A 10,132-nucleotide genomic window follows, 5' to 3' on the forward strand; every position below is an offset into this window, starting at 1 on the left:
TGGTGGGTCTCAGAGTTGCTGTGCTGTGGCCCACGAATCTGGCCAAGGTAAGAGAGGTTATGCAGGGAGTGACTGAGCCCCCTTCAGTCTTCCTGGAAAGGCTCATGGAGGCTACAGGAGATATACCCCATTCAACCCCACATCTGAGGGTCAAAGGACCTCAGTGATTATGGCCTTCATTTGCCAGTCAGCTCCTGGCATTAGGAAGAAGTTACAGCAAATTGAGGGCTTGCAGGATTACACCATAAGGGATGTAGTTAGAGCCAGAGAAAGTGTATCATAGGAGAGAAACAGAAGATGAAAAGTTAGAGAGAGAGAAAAGAGAGGATGAGGATAGGAGAGACATGAGGCAAGAAAAGGTTTTGACTAGGATTCTGGCTGCAGTAGGAGAAAGAGATAACGGAAGAAGAGGTAGACAGTTAGGGAACCTGGGAGACAAAGGACAGCAGGGACCAAGGAGACCCAGAGAAGGCAGGCAGCTCCTGGAGAGGAACAAATGTGCATATTGCAAGGAAATGGGCCACTGGAAGAGCGACTGTCTGAAAAAAAAAACAAGAGGTGAAGGTGCTTTCTCTTGGAGAAGATGAAGACTAGGGGGAACGGGGCTCATCCCCCCTCCCCGAGCCTAGAGTAACCCTAGAAGTGGAGGGGACCCCCGTGGACTTTCTAGTCGACACAGGCGCAGAATTTTCAGTACTCAAAACACCTCTAGGAAAAGTGAAGAAAAAGGAAAAACCTTGGTGATTGGGGCCACGGGACAAAAATTGTATCCATGGACCACATTCCAAGTATGTAGGGCGAAATCGAGTAACTCATTCGTTTCTAGTCATTCCAGAGTGTCCTATGCCTTTATTGGGGAGAGACTTACTAACCAAGTTAAAAGCACAAATAACTTTCACCTCTAATCGACCGGAGGTTTTCTGGGGAATAAAAGCGCCTCAGACTCTAGAGCTGTCTTTACAACTAGGGGAGGAATATCAACTTTACCAAAATAAAGTAAAGCCCCCTGAGGGATTACAGGACTGGTTGAATCGATACCCTCAGGCGTGGGCAGAGTTGGGAGGAATGGGGATGGCAAAACTGCCCCCCCCCCATGGTGATTGAACTTAAGTCCAGGGCCACCCTTATAGGGGTTCGACAATATCCCATGAGCAGAGAAGCTGAAGAGGGTATATGCCTCCAAATCAACAAACTGCTCCAACAAGGGATTTTGGTCCCATTCAAATCCCCTTGGAAGACTCCTCTACTTCCAGTAAAAAACCAGGGACCAGTGACTACCGTCCAGTCCAGGACCTTAGAGAAGTCAACAAGAGAGTTCAGGACATACACCCCACGGTGCCAAATCCTTATAACCTCCTCAGCACCTTGCCACCTGGTTGGACATGGTACACAGTCCTGGATCTCAAAGACACTTTTTTCTGTTTGAGGTTACACCCCAACATCCAGCCTTTGTTCACTTTCGAATGGTGAGACTCCGAGAGTGGACAAGCTGGATAGCTCATGGACGAGGCTGCTTCAGGGATTCAAGAACTCGCCCACTTTGTTCGATGAAGCCCTACACCGAGACCTTGCCCTTTTCCAAGCCAATATCCCACAGGTGACTCTTCTGCAGTATGTAGATGACCTCCTCCTAGCTGCTGAAACACGAGAGGACTGTGAAATTGGGACCCAAAAACTCCTGGGCGAGTTAGGTAAGCTAGGGTATCGGGCCTCTGCTAAAAAGGCTCAGTTATGCCAGACAGAAGTGACCTACCTAGGATATGTCCTGAAAGATGGACAATGGTGGCTCTCAGAAGCCAGAAAACAAGCTGTTATGCAGATCCCAGCCCCAACCACTGCTCGCCAGGTAAGAGAGTTCCTGGGGACTGCCGGGTTTTGCTGACTCTGGATTCCAGGATTTGCCACACTGGCAGCTCCCTTTTATCCACTAAACAAAGAGAAAGGAGAATTCACCTGGACCAGAAAACATCAGCTAGCCTTTGAAACTCTCAAAAAGGCACTGCTGCAGGCTCGGCATTGGCCCTGCCAGATTTAAACAAACCTTTCACCCTATACATTAATGAAAGAAATGGAGTGGCAAGGGGAGTCCTTACCCAGGTTTTGGGACCATGGAAGCGCCCGGTAGCCTACTTATCAAAGAAGCCTGACCCTGTGGCCAGTGGATGGCCCTCCTGCCTGCTAGTGATAGCAGCCACAGCTGTTCTAGTAAGAGATGCTGACAAAGTGACTTTGGGCCAGAATGTTACCATAGTGGCCCCACACTCTCTTGAGAGCATCGTCAGGCAACCACCGGACCACTAGATGACCAACGCCTGAATGACGCACTACCAGAGCCTATTGCTGACAGAGCGAGTAAGTTTTGCACCCCCAGCCATTCTCAACCCCGCTACCTTACTACCTGAGGCTGACGAGGCCCCTGCACATAAGTGTGAAGAAATACTGGCAGAAGAGACTGGATTCCGGCCAGACCTCACAGACCAACCTTGGCCAGGGGCAATGACCTGGTTCACCAATGGAAGCAGCTTTGTGGTAGAAGGTAAGCGGAGGGCTGGGGCAGCAGTAGTGGATGGAAAGTCTGTCATATGGGCCAGCAGCCTGCCGGAGGTTACATCAGCTCAGAAAGTGGAACTAATCGCACTAATTTAAGCCTTAAGGCTAGTAGAAGGAAGGGCTCTTAATGTCTATACAGACAGCCAGTATGCTTTTGCCAAGGCTCATGTTCACGGAGCAATATACCAACACCGTGGACTGCTGATGTCTGCCGGCAAAGATATCAAAAATAAAGAAGAAATTCTCAGCTTATGAGAAGCTGTTCATCTGCCCCATAGGGTGGCAATTATCCATTGCCCAGGACACCAGAAGGGAACTGGGCCCATTGTAAAGGGAAATCAAATGGCAGACCAAGATGCTAAAAAAGCAGCCCAAGGGCCAATGACTCTGATGGTGAGAACCCAACAGCCCACCGCTGAAGAAATAAATAAAAGAACCCTCACAGAAGAAGAGGGGTGAGATTACTTAGCTAACATACACCATCTGACTAATTTAGGAACTAAAAAAATACTAAAATTGGTTAGTAAGTCCCTCTATTACATTCCTGGATTAAAAAGAATTGTAGAAGAGATAGTAAAAAACTGCGGTGCTTGTGCACTTACCAACGCTGGGTCTAGCAGGCTCCAGGAAGGAAAATGACTGTGAGGAGACAGGTCTGGAGCCTACTGGGAAACCGACTTCACTGAGGTGAAACCGGCTAGGTATGGAAATAAATATCTCCTAGTTTTTATAGACACCTACTCAGGATTCCCCACCAAGAAAGAAAGGGCTAATGTAGTGGTCAAGAAGACACTTGAAGAACTCCTTCCCCACTTTGGGATACCTAAGGTAAGGGGTCAGACAACGAACCTGTCTTCGTCTCCCAGGTAAGTCAGGGATTGGCCAGGCAACTGGGGACAAATTGGAAATTACATTGTGCATACAGACCCCAGAGTTCAGAACAGGTAGAAAGGATGAATAGAATGGTAAATGAAACTCTGACTAAAATAGCCTTAGAGGCCGGCAGAAGTGATTGGACAGCCGTTCTCCCTTATGCCTTATTCAGGATTCGGAATACACCTGACCCCTTGGCCTAACTCCATTTATATTAATGTATGGGGCGCCCCTGGCCATTTTTATAACCGTAAGGGTTAAGAATCGCCCTGATGTGTCTTTCTCTCCTTCTTCTAGTCTTTTAGCTCAAGTAAAAGCTCTCGAAATAGTAAGAAAAGAGGTCTGGGAACAGCTAAAAGAAACCTATGTTGCTGGTGCCACACAGGTGCCACACCAGTTTGAAGTAGGAGACTCAGTTCTGATGAGGAGACACTGAGCCGGGAACCTAGAGCCGAGGTGGAAGGGACCTACTTGGTGCTACTGACAATGCCCACCACGGTCAAAGTGGAAGGAATCCCCACTTGGGTCCACGCATCCCACGTCAAAAGAGCAGCCCCTGGAGTCAGCCATGATGAGTGGACTTTGGAGAAGACTACTAACCCTCTTAAGTTGTGCCTGCTTCACAAGAGTGATCCCAAAGGACTTCAACCCCCACAGTCCTGTTCAACAAATGTGGGAGGTACTCAATGAGGGGAGTAGGGCTGTATGGACAATCACCGAGGTACAACCTCTGTGGACTTGGTGGCCTGATCTTTTCCCTGACATCTGTAAGTTGGCTATAGGAGCCCCTCCTGGATGGGACTTGGAGGGGTACTCTGATATTCAGAGGGCACCTTTAACACCCCCTCTGTACGTAGAAAAACATTCAAGAGACCCATGGGGTGATTGCTCTAACCAAAGGGATAGAAGCATGCTTTGAACCCATCCCTTCTATGTCTGCCCCGGGCCCCACCAAAGTCAGTCCCTCAATCCAACATGTGGAGGTAAGGCTGACTTCTTTTGCAAGAGCTGGGGTTGCAAGACTTCAGGTACAGCCCGCTGGAAGCCCTCCTCCAGTTGTTATTAGAGTAACAGCCAACTATTCCCTAGCTTCTTATGTACCTGGAGGATTAGACCTAGATGAGTGTACTGACTGGTGCAATCTGCTCTGTGTCACCTTCACTGAAACAGGGAAAAGAACTCTGGGATGGACAAAAGGGTATACCTGGGGTCTTAGGATTTACAGGGAAAGATATGATGAGGGATTATTGTTCACTACCAGATTAAAAATAGAGACCCCCTACAATCTTTTAGGCCCCCCAACCAAGTCCACACCCCTCACCCATACCATTACTCAGCCTACTCTGGTGATTGCAGACCCACTTAATATGGCCGCTATCATCCAACCTCCCACTCCTCAGGTACCTCTAACTATTAGCCCCACAATTCCTTCAACAAGACAGAGGATGTTTAACGTAGTGAGATGAGCCTTTTATGTCCTTAATAGAACTGATCCAAGCGCTACTGAGGACTGCTGGCTATGTCTGTCCTAGGGTCCACCTTATTATTAAGGAATTGCCTTCAATGGAAATTTCAACAGAACCAGCAGCCATACTTCCTGCTCTTGGGGAACAGGACAAATACTGACCCTGACTGAAGTATCCGCGAGGAGTCCAGGTCTCTGTATAGGCACCCCACCTTCCACCCACAAACACATATGAGGACAAATTCAGTCCATGTCCAAGACAGAAGCTAATTACTATCTTGTACCTTCCCCGGTTGGCTGGTGGGCTTGCAATACAGGACTTACTCCCTATGTATCAACTAAGGTTTTTAATTCATCTCATGATTTTTTGTGTCATGATCCAACTGTTACCCCACATATATTATTACCCTGCATCCAGTTTAGAAGAAAGCTATGCCTGCGGTCAAAAAGAGAACCAATTACTTTTACCCTGGCTGCATTCATGGGAATAAGTATGGCAGTAGGAGTGGGGACGGGAGTGTCAGCTTTGATAGAAGGAAGACAGGGAATTCAGTCTTTGAGGGATGCTGTCAATGAAGACCTAGCAGCAATAGAGAAGTCCATTGATCTTTAGAAAAATCTTTGACCTCCCTGTCTGAGGTAGTTTTGCAGAACAGGAGAGGTCTTGATTTGTTGTTCCTAAAGGAAAGAGGACTGTGTGCTGCCTTTAAAGAAGAATGCTGCTTCTATGCAGATCATACAGGAATAGTTAGAGACTCTATGCAGAAACTGAGAGAAAGGTTAGGGTGAAGGAAACAGGAACGGGATGCTCAATGGGAGTGGTTTGAGTCATGATTTGAGTCACGACCATCTTGGATAACTTCTTTGATTTCCGCTGTAGCTGGACCAGTCTTATGATATGCTTAGCTTTGGTTTTCAGCCCTTGTATAATAAATAGAGGAATGGCTTTCATCCAGAGTAGAATTGATACAGTAAAACTCATGGTTCTTCAAAGGCAATATCAACCTATAGTTCAGGTAGATGAAGAGTTAGGGGACACCAATCTCTAAAATTCTATGATTAGAATTAGTCTAAACAGAAGAAGAGGGGAATGAAAGGAAATAAAACTTGAGACCTGTGATTAATGTAATGTATGTCAAATAGCCCAAAGAGTTGTTTGTGAACTTTGAAACGTGGGGCTGAGAACATAGCAGAACAGGCCAGGACATGCCCAGGCAGGCCCATTGTTACATGTCCAGACTGGCCCGGCACCTCCCTATCTCCCATCCTTCTGACCTAAGTTAAATGTTAACAGGCTGCTGATGTTTAAATGGACCAATCATGTGAAACTGCGCCAATTCCTCCCCCAGCCCCACTCCTTTTCTATAAAAATCCCTAGCTTACAAGCTTCGTGGTCCAATCCACTGTCTCCTGTGTGAAATACATTTTGACCTGGAGCTCAGCCATTAAACTACCTCATGTTGTTACATCAAGGTGTTGTGTTCTGTGCGTAATTCTTGGGTGCACACCGAATCTGGAGTTGAGTGGGGTTTTCCCCACTAGGTTCTTTCAATGGAACTAGAAAATGCTATCTTGAGAGAGGTAACATAGTCCCAAAAGAACACTCACTGATAAGTGCATATTAGCCCAAAAGCTCAGAATACCCAAGATACAATTAACAGACCATATGAAGATCTTCTTAGAAGGAAGAACAAAGTGTGGGTGCTTCGGTCCTCCTTAGAAGGGGTAACAAAATACGGGAGTAAATACAGAGACAAAGTATGGAACAGAGACTGAAGTAAAGGCCATCCAGAGACTGCCACCACCTAGTGAGTCCATCCCATATTCATTCTCCAAATGCAGACACTTTTGTGGATCCTAAGAAGTGCATGTTGTCAGGAGCCTGATATCCTGATATAACTGTCTCCTGAGAGGCTCTGCCAGAGCCTGACAAATACAGAGGTGGATGCTCACAGCCAACCATTGGACTGAGCATTGGGTGTACTTAGAGAAAAGACTGAAGGAGCTGAAGAGGTTCTCAACTCTATAGGAAGAACAACAATACCAAAAAACCTTAATCCCCAGAGCTCCCAGGGACTAAACCACCAACCAGAGTATACATGGAGGGATCCTTGACTCTAGCTGCATATGTAACAGAGGATTGCCTTTTCATGATTCAATTGGAGGGTAGACCCTTGGTCCTGTGGAGACTTAATTCCCCAGAGTAGGTGAATACTAGGGTGGTGAGGTGGGTAGGTGATGGAGAACCTTCTTAGAAGCAGAGAGGAGGGTGAATGGGATAGCGGGTTTGTGGAGGGGAAACCAGGAAGGGGGATACTATTTGAAATGTAATTAAGTCATTTATATAATATTTATATATATAATATAATATAAATGTAATTAATGTCATTTATATAATATTTATAATAAAAAATTCCTAGGAATATTGAATTATTCTTCACAACTCTCAAAATATTCCAAGCCAGGAGTCTGAAAACACTGAGAAACATGCTCCCTGTAGTTGTGTGTCATAATTCTAAAATGTATCATTGTTTCTAAATAAATAAGATTTTTAATTTAGAAAAAGCAAAAAAACACAAGACAAAAGGCTGCAAAGATAAGAAATCCATAATGTCCAAATAGTACCATCAAATTATGGCCACATCTTCAGTAGTGAGCCTATTGTGAACACCTCATACAGGAACTGTAACAATCACAAATATAGAGACACAAACACAAAAAAAGATACATACACACACATACATACAATTTTATTGACTTCTTTCATCATCTGCTACATTTCAAAGATTAATTTGGCTAGACGAAATTATCAGTGTGTGTAGAAATGAATGTGAGCTTTAATATTTATTTCTCTGTTCCTTTGCAAATCCCAACACTAAATACCTAGTGAAGGAAGGTAGAAAATTTCATTACTGTTCTGTGACAGTTGACCAAAAATATTCAGATGCAAATCACAGAACTCATAAGAGATTATCTCTGTTTCCTTTCATGTTCTTCTTTGCCAATAATCTGAAGATTCTCTAAGTCTCTGTATCAGACTCTGTCTCTGTCCCCCACCTCTCTCATACAGACACACAAACACATACACACACACACACACACACACACACACAATTACATTTATATCTCCTCTCCAGAATCAAGACCCTACCCCTAAAAAAAAAAAAGTTCCTTTAAAGATACTCAAGTGTTCTTCTCGTTCTTCAGAGGAGATTTCTTAGAAGTCCTGAGGCTCTCTGGATCTCAACAATAATATTGCCCTCTGGAGACATTGTGCTTAGAGTGTTGCTACTACATAAAGACTAGTGAATTGTAGCTTAAGTATTCATAAGAGGCTTGAGAGTAAAGAGTGCAAATGCTGACAACTGATAATTCTGTGCAGTAAACATCACTTACAGGAAGCTTTTAAGGGAAGAGGTAGTCATACATTCAAATGTAAAGATGTTACGATTTCTTTTGTTTGTACTTGGCTCTTGTGTTTTTAGAATTTACTATGAATCTGTGAATATTTAGTTTTGAATATATCTACAAATGGTACTTTGGAAATGCCATCATCAAACTTTGGTAGACTAAGCATAAAGAATGATTAGCTTTCAAGATGAAGGACAACTTATCTACTGAAAGAATATAGCAATGTAAGTTCATAGATTTTTGAATCTTACTATTTTTATATAGTATTGGGGTTTTCCACATGGAAAAGAGAAATGTAATCTTGGAAATGTTTTGATCTGTTAAATTTGTCAGGTCTGATTTATAGTCTTCTGTTTCATTTCAGGTGTTCATGGTAAGAAAAATCAGCAACATGAGCTACCAAGAAGAGTAGTTGTGTGATGAGGAGTATTAGACACTAATCAGAAAATCATCCAAAAGTCATGTGCAGATAATGTTCATACTGCTCTCTTGTAGGTATTCAATGTCAGCTTGTTATTTTTAAGTTGTTAATTCAAGTGTTATCAAAATTTGAACCAATGAGGTTTGAGCCTGTTTTTATTTGTAAGTTTCTTTAATTACTAGATTTTTGTATTTGACTCTCCTTTTGCAACAAATTTTCTCCAGAAATAAAGCATAAATTTCAAATATAAATCTGATCTAATTTACTTAAAGAAATGTGACATTTAATATGGTTTGTGATGGTGCTATTTATTGTACACTATCTTAGGTTAAATTCTGATATTTCACTAATTAAATGTGAGTTATTTTCAAATCATGGGACCTTTAAGAATTGTTATTATAATTAAACATTCTAAAAGTAAAATTTTGAGTCATTATAATACATAATTACTTCTAAAGTTTTATGTCTCTATTTAAAGCCTCAAGTAGTTAAAGAGGTCACTTTTATTTGAAATTATTAAATATGGAATGTAAAGCTTAATACCCTAAACATGGTTTGCAATGAAAGGTAAGATTTGCATAGAGGTATGGTTCCTAAATTAGGATTCAGTTTCATGTAGAAATTCTTTCTAGCTATCATTTAACTTTTGCTAACAGAGACAGAGGGTAAGTATTTGGTTCTTGCCTATCTCCTGGTCTAATAGTTTGATAATAGAACTTGAGAGTGTAGCTTCAGAATAGAGCATAATATATGTAAATATACAGATAAGTTCTGAAACAAATACAAACTAATATTTTAACTACAAAGCATATATTAAGATTATATACTTTCTTCAAATTTGTTGGCTGTACTTACACTTGCAGACTTCAAATTATCTGTAAATTATAGGAAATTGTTCCTGATGTGTTAGTACACAGTTAATGAATCTATATTTGCCTAAAGATAATCTTTTATACTAATATATAGATGAGTAATGCAAATGATTTTTCTTTCTTTTCATAATCTCCACGATAAAAAATTGCTATATTTTTACCTTCTTAATTATCTTCAGAACATAACACACATATTCTATTTTATTAATTTTAATAAGTGATTCTCATTTAACTTTCAACTATCATATTTGATGGAATACTTCTCATCAGTCATATAAGTCTCATTTTAAAAATTTTAAAAGTCACAAATATTTTCCCATAGAAAATATTGAGTTTGCAACACGATTTTATGTCAGAGAGACAAAAAATCCTCCTAAGATACATAACTGTTTTGAATAAAATGTGCAAATGAAAGCATAAATAAGATATATTCTCCACATTATATTATATTATTTTCCTCTTTCAAAATTTTGCACAGAAAAGAAGCACATTTACTTTTTATTGCAAAATTGTAATGATAATTTATATTTTAACAGATAA

Source organism: Mus caroli, unplaced genomic scaffold (assembly GCF_978045245.1).
Source record: "Mus caroli unplaced genomic scaffold, Mus_caroli_1 scaffold_2, whole genome shotgun sequence".
Taxonomy (NCBI): Eukaryota; Metazoa; Chordata; class Mammalia; order Rodentia; family Muridae; genus Mus; species Mus caroli.